The following is a 6889-nucleotide window of genomic DNA, read 5'->3' on the forward strand; positions in this document are numbered from 1 at the left end:
AGGAGTGGTGGTGGAATTTTAAAAGGTGCATTCCATGTTATATTTACTTAATATATGTGAATTTTAAGTATTATAGACTAGAAACATTTTGGTTAAAGAGAGGTTAAAAATATGACATATCCTTTGAAAACATATTCTTTGGGCTTATCAGAAAAATCAGTTCTCTGAGCACAGTAAGAGAAAAAGTAAAAGGTATAATAGCCAAACATTGAAACAGAGCTGGAGAACCTGCTGCAGTAATAAAGAGTTCAGAATAAGACATTTTGTGCCATATTTTAATAGCTGTAAGATGATACCTTCTCTGTCTTCTGTTTGAACACTGAGATATGAAAAAGAATTAAAATCTGGACAATTCTCTTCTGGACAGGTGGTATTTTTAATAGGATTACCAGAAAAATTAATGGAAACAACATTTCTTTTATATAAACCATTTAGTTTGGTTCATTGCACACACAACCTGTTTTAGCTTATACTATGCCCTCACTCAGCCCCTGCAAATTGTATCCCTGCTGTGAAGTATGATGTGATCAAATAGGTTTGTTTTGAATTTCCATAAATGATTTTATTTCAGCCTTTGAAGTAACTCATTTAAGTGTAATCAGACTGGTAAATCCTGCAAAGAGAAGTACATATTAAGAAATGCTACTACTTTTGCATGTCATTCAGGTTTTTTTAAAGGCTTTGTTTATAATCGTACATTTTGGTGCCCCAAATGTATTTTCCAGTCTGTTGCCAATTCACTTTTTTGCAAGATCTGTTCTCAGTAAAACTGCTGAGAATTCTCTTTTTTCCTCAGTCCTTGTTTAGGTCAAACCTTCTATTTTTTGTTCTTCTTTCCCCCCTCTTTTCCAGCCTACTGAATTAATGGTAAATATTCATGGGCTATCTAGATTGATAGGGTATACTAAATTAAAAATTGTTTTCTGTCATGACTACATTTATCATGTCTCTCATACCAGTCTTGTAACTTTAATCTAATCTGTATTAAACCAAGTGATTTAACTTATAGATGTTTGTGGAGATAGTAATTGTCTACTTTTGTCATTGTGAGCTTGCAATCAGATTTCCAAGCTGTTGCTTACCACTGCAAATCAGTCAGAATGCAACCATATTTAAAAATGCAGATAAACATATGTAGGTGGTGGTACTCCTATTGTTGAAACCCCATCACCTTCATCATCTGATTCAAAAGAAGAAGAGAGGAAAACAGAAGTTCTGAATACGTATCATGAAGCATTTAAACATTATTATCTGAGACAGGGGAAAATTTATTTACAGTCAACGGAGAATTTTAAGGGGGAACAAAGTTATAACAGAGGCAACTGATCAACATACCAGATTTTGAAAAGACTTAGCATATGTCAGAGGGGTGAATCATTTGTCTGACCTGATCTATGAGTTGGATACCGGAGATAAAATAACATTTATCTGTTATAAACATAAAACAAAGGAGCTAATTTACCCAGTCCACACAACATAGTGTAATATATTTAGAAACAGTTCATTGGCACTTGCAAACTCAATAACAGCTTGAGGGTATTCAGCCTTTTGGAGATCATATGCATTTCTATTCAAAATTCAGCTAGAATTACTATTAGTGGCAAAAATGAGTTTATTTTACTGGGGTGGTTTAAGCTACCAGTAAATCTCTTGTGCAGTTTTGTTTGGGTTTTTTTATGTTTGCCTTTAGACTGTCTTCAAAATCTGTTCTCAGGTTCTGGTGTGGGCAGCCTTGAATGACCTCACCTTCCATTGGAGTCAGGTTGTCATTATCCCACCAAGAATCAAATTAGGTTCTGTGGATCTCATTCACTGCCTATTAAACCTGGAAAGTTTGCATCAGGCTCTGGGTCAATATTTGTTGCAGGAAAACAGGAAGAGTTTCTGTTCTCTAAGACCATGTGTACACCATAGGTGTTGGGAACATCTTCCAGCTGCTGACTCCAGATGTGCAACTTGGCCACATCCTAGCTACATGTTGGGGCAAGACCCAATGTACACATCTGAAGTTCCACCCACTCCCTGGGTTCCATGAGAAGAAAACTTAGATTTGCTAAGGGTTATGTTGTGGTCCAGCCAGGTTCCTAGTCTGGACGAGGGAGGACTGCAGGAGACACTGCAGAGCATTTCTGCCCCACAGTTCATACATAACTTAAGATGTCATTATCTGTATGACCACAGAAGTCAATTACCCTAGATTTCCAGGATTTTTTCCTTTTTAGAGGATAGCAGGTTTTTCAATTTTACTGAAAGCGGGCTGTAGAACTGCAAATGATCCTGGGAAGAGCAAGGTAAATTGAAGTACATGGTGTTAGTTCAAGTGCTTGACAGCCATCATCAAAACCAAGTATCTAATTTTGTAACCTGTAATTATGGACTCTTTGATGATGCACGTTTGGTTTTATTAGGCCAGATTTCACAAGAAGGACTTACATGAAGTATAGGAGTCATATTAGAAAAGATCCATTCAGTTTTTATGTTAAAATTAAGGCTCTGAGTCTTTTCAGGTAAAGTAAAGTTTCTATGACTCAAAGAATTTGCTCCTGATAGTCCCTCAGTTTTGGTGAGGTTTATTTTATCACTTGTCCTGCTCAGCTGTTATCTGAGCTCCTGCAGATCTCCCAGTCTGAAGTTGCGAGAAGTATATTTTTGATGTTTTTTATGGGGCTGAATACTCATTCAGATCTTCAGTGATATTGTCTGTTAAATCTGGAAATAGCATAGGAAGGAGGAACTAGTGGAGAACTAGGACTAGACTGCTGAATCCTGATCCTCTTCTTGCTCATTGATCTGAAGTGTTTAAAAAAATATGTTCAAAATAATCAATGGCTTGAAAGTTAACACACACCCCTTGGAGATGTGGATCCTAATTCCTTGTAGGCAGAAGAGAGAATTAAACTTGTGACACATTTCCTGGGTGGTATCCTTAATCACTGTGCTTTGTGTAAAAGAGGGAAGTATAGTTTACCATTGTCTCTTTGCTCTTATGACCCAGCCTCTGGTCATATGGGGTCTGCAAGGTGGAATTCATAGCTCAGTCCTATTGCCAGAGTTTCTCTATTTACTAGCTCCAGATAGCTGCGTATGATTTTCTGTTGACTTTAGACAGACTATACTTCTACTTGTTAACTTCATTAGATGCCAATTTGCAGTATCTGGTTTGGGTAATGCTAAGGGATATTGGAGACAGTGGCTGCTCATAACACCCCCTAACTGGTACCTGCCTAGCAATACCTACCCTATACACTATATAGGAATGTAAGACCCAGATCACTTCAGCCCAAGATTCCATTCTGGGGGACAAAAACCTAAAAGTCTGTTGCTTTAACACCAAATTTAGATGCTTAAGTGTTTTATTGGATCTGGCCCTAGGGCATCAGATTAGAATTTTCTGTCTGCATCAATTTATATTTTTTTAGATTGACACCAACAGCAAATGAAGCCTGAATGTCATGCTTACATTTTAAATTGAATATGTTATTTGAGGTGCTACAGGAAGGACGCTCCCTTGTTGAAAATATGCATGCTGTTTTCTATAACAAAATATAAAATATTCACCATGTTCACAAAAGAAGCGAAACTATTTCTTTCAGAAAAGCTTTTAAACTATGAAATTAATAGAAATTTCTTAAGTAATTTTCAGATAATCAACAATAACTGCTTCTTGACTACTATGATAGCAGCAATTAAGGTATGACTTTATCAAACCCACATATTAAAAAGTCCCAGTCTTTCTCTCTGTTTTTATTTTATGTCCCCCTGTAGAGATGTGAGCAATCTTAGACCTCTGGCTAATATCTTATAAAATAGAATATTAAAGTTCCAAAATATCCTTAGTGCAAAATGGAAAATAATTTAAATATTCCAAAGTTATAATTAGAATTGTATTTTCCTGTAAGCAGTCATGCATCAAAAAGGGAACTAATGATAAATATATCATCCTATATAGTTAGATATTAATTCTTCATTATCAGCAGTAAATTCTTTTCTAATATATACATAGTGTAGATATATATCAAACATGCTTATTTACCTTAATAAATATAGAAACACATATGAGTATGTTTTTATAAATATGAAAGGCTCAAAGGAAGTTTTAGCATCAGCAAAGATTCTCTTCTACCTGAGCTGTCCTCTAGCAAAGTCAGCAAACAAATGATCTGGAACTTTGCTTAAATTCGGTTTCTGGTCTGTGTTACGATTTTAGTTAGTTCTCCAAGAAAGCCCTTTTTTAATGAGAGTTGTTACCAGTTACCGTACAGAGGAATTTTCATTCACAGTTCTGCTGTCCAACTGCTTGTGTAAACATACTTTATCTGTTCGTTTTCATTTTTGTATACATACATACACAAAGAGATACTTATACAATATGTTTATTTTGGTGAATACTGCATTTTCATGTAACAAGAAGAATGTAAACAGACCTTGATGGGTATCTATATGCAAATATATGTACAGTTAACACATTTCAAGCCTACATTCTCACTTCACTTCTTAAATATTACATATTAAATCTTAATATATTAGTTTGTAATTCCTTAAGATACTGAGTTCAGGCTATGTATTTATACATCAACTAGCACATTGTGAAAGTGATCTTGATTTAGGCTTTAAATAATTCTCAAACCCTAAACAGATAGTAGTCAAATTTGTAACCAATGAGAGATAATATAAAGATCCACTAAATGAAAGGTTCAAGAAAGCCAGTATCACCAAAATAACCTTTCGACACTCTGGTTGTTGATGTGTCTTTTCACTCAGCCCAAGAGGCTCAAGAATGCTTGAAGTACATTAAAAGCTATTACAGTTAACGGACTGCAAAGGTGAAAAATGAAATTGCAAGTTTTTTCTTAATGGGTTGTTATTTATTAAGAAGCCAGAAAACAACTGTTTTTGTTGCATAGAAAGCACAGAAGCCTTTTATATTATTGAACAGGATATGAATAGTATGTGTATGCAGGAAGGAGTGCAAAGGTAGTACAAACTTCTGAAAGTTTTTTTTTAGCAAAATATTAGATAAGAGTATTTCTAGAGACTCTCACTAAGCCATCCTCCAACAAGGCACTTCTGCAGATTTGTTTGCTACTAGGGACCTTTATTCTGCTAGAGTAGTAGTCGTTTTGACACAGTTTATGAGAAATTTGCTGTACAGTTTTCACTTGATGGATATGTGCGCATCAGTTCCAAAACATCCCAGGCGATCTGGACTCATTGCAGCCCAATTGGGCATATGCGTACTGGCTAGAGTATATTTACAGTGACTCAAAGCCATCTTGGATGTAACTGACTTTCTGAATAGGCTTAAATGAGTTAGATGTGCACAAAAAATCTGATGTATTCTCAATCTATTGAAACAACTCTGCATGTACAATATCTCTGTGCCTTGTGCCCCAAACAGTTCCCAAAAGGTGCTTTTTTCTTTTCTTTCTTTTTTTACATCTTTCTTTTCAATGGTCATTATGTGTCCTTCATGTAATAGACCTTAGAATGGTCTTTTTAGTCTTTGATGGTCTTCATTACATATAGAGGGGAGGGGAGCTAAAAACCCCTTTGAAATCGTTTGTGTGCTCATTTTCATTTTTTTAATGAATTGTTAAACTGAAGATGTAATGGTAATTGATAAGATGTTAGAAAGGACTTTTTTTATCATGCTACCACATTGCAGTTTTTAAATCATTAGTTCCCTTTGCGTTTGCTGCTAGGAAATATATGTTATAGGGAATGAAGTTAATGAAGTTATGGCTGTTCCCACTAAGAGGGGATATGTCCCGTAGCACCATGAGGATGACCAGACAAAAAAGGTTCTGTTTCTCTAAAGTAGTTATTTTTAGTTTTCCATTATGCTAGTTAAAAAAATGCATTTGCAGGAGAAGAAAAAAATACATGATGCGTCTAGCTGCTCTAGAATTGAATTCTGAAGGTATTAAGAAGCACACAGCTGTCCTGTAAATTTAAAGGGAATATAAAGTCATACATACTCTTCCTGAAAACACACATAAGTGAATGCCCTGGCTTTAGTGGAGGAAAACATTTATATCCTAGGCTTTATTTGTACCAGTTTATTCTTATGGTTACTGTTACAGAAAAGAAAGCTTACAGCAAAATTTTAAGAATGTCTTCCACTTGAGACTACTTGAAGGAACTATTTCAAAAGTGCTAATAACCTGCTGTGCAATTAGTTTTATCTAAGTTGTTCAAATGCAAAATACCAAAAGAATCAGTTTTGAAAAGCCTTAACTGAGAATTGCTACCTAGACATAGATGGTATTTCCTTGCAAATAGTATGGGTAATTTGTATACAATCATTAACATTTTTTTTCTCTTTAAAAAAAACCCAACTTTGTGCAACTTCCTTTTTTGTTACACTATCTCCACATAATCTTTTTCAGATTTTTGTTCTGAGAAATAACATGGTTATTACAGATTCTGCTATCATTCTATGTAATGTATGGTCACAATGAATTCTCGGAGATACTTCTTTCCCTCAGTGCAGAGGATTTGGGTTTTTCCTCTGAGATGGACCAGTACTGTCATAGTTCAACCAGAAGCAGTTTTGATTTGTTCCTACCTTTCAACTTTCTTTTGTTGAAAAAGCTTCTCCACTTTGATGATGCATCTAATATCTGGGTGCTTTGCATCAATTTTTTCTTTATGCTATTTAGGAAGTTACTTTGCAAAAAAAAAAAAAAAAAGTAATAGATTTTATGCCTCTAAACAGGTCTGTCTTTGAGTTTGAAAAGGTTGGTTAGGATCCCAGTGGACTGAGTCAGGAAAAAGTCTGCCTTAATGCCTGCTTCTCCTTCACCCAGTTCTGGTATAAACTACTTTAGTTTTGGTTTTAGAGATCAGTCATATCTCTAATGTTTCTTGTGAGCTAACAGTATACATT

The 6889-nt window shown here is 35.1% G+C and overlaps 1 protein-coding gene across 6 annotated transcripts in view; it reads left to right on the plus strand.

Moving 5' to 3' along the window:
• The window catches only part of DACH1 (dachshund family transcription factor 1), a 367060-nt gene that overhangs the window by 264056 nt on the left and 96115 nt on the right, over window positions 1-6889 (plus strand). The gene's annotated exons all lie outside the window — the stretch shown is intronic.

This window comes from Harpia harpyja, chromosome 4 (genome assembly GCF_026419915.1).
Source record: "Harpia harpyja isolate bHarHar1 chromosome 4, bHarHar1 primary haplotype, whole genome shotgun sequence".
In the NCBI taxonomy this organism is placed as follows: domain Eukaryota; kingdom Metazoa; phylum Chordata; class Aves; order Accipitriformes; family Accipitridae; genus Harpia; species Harpia harpyja.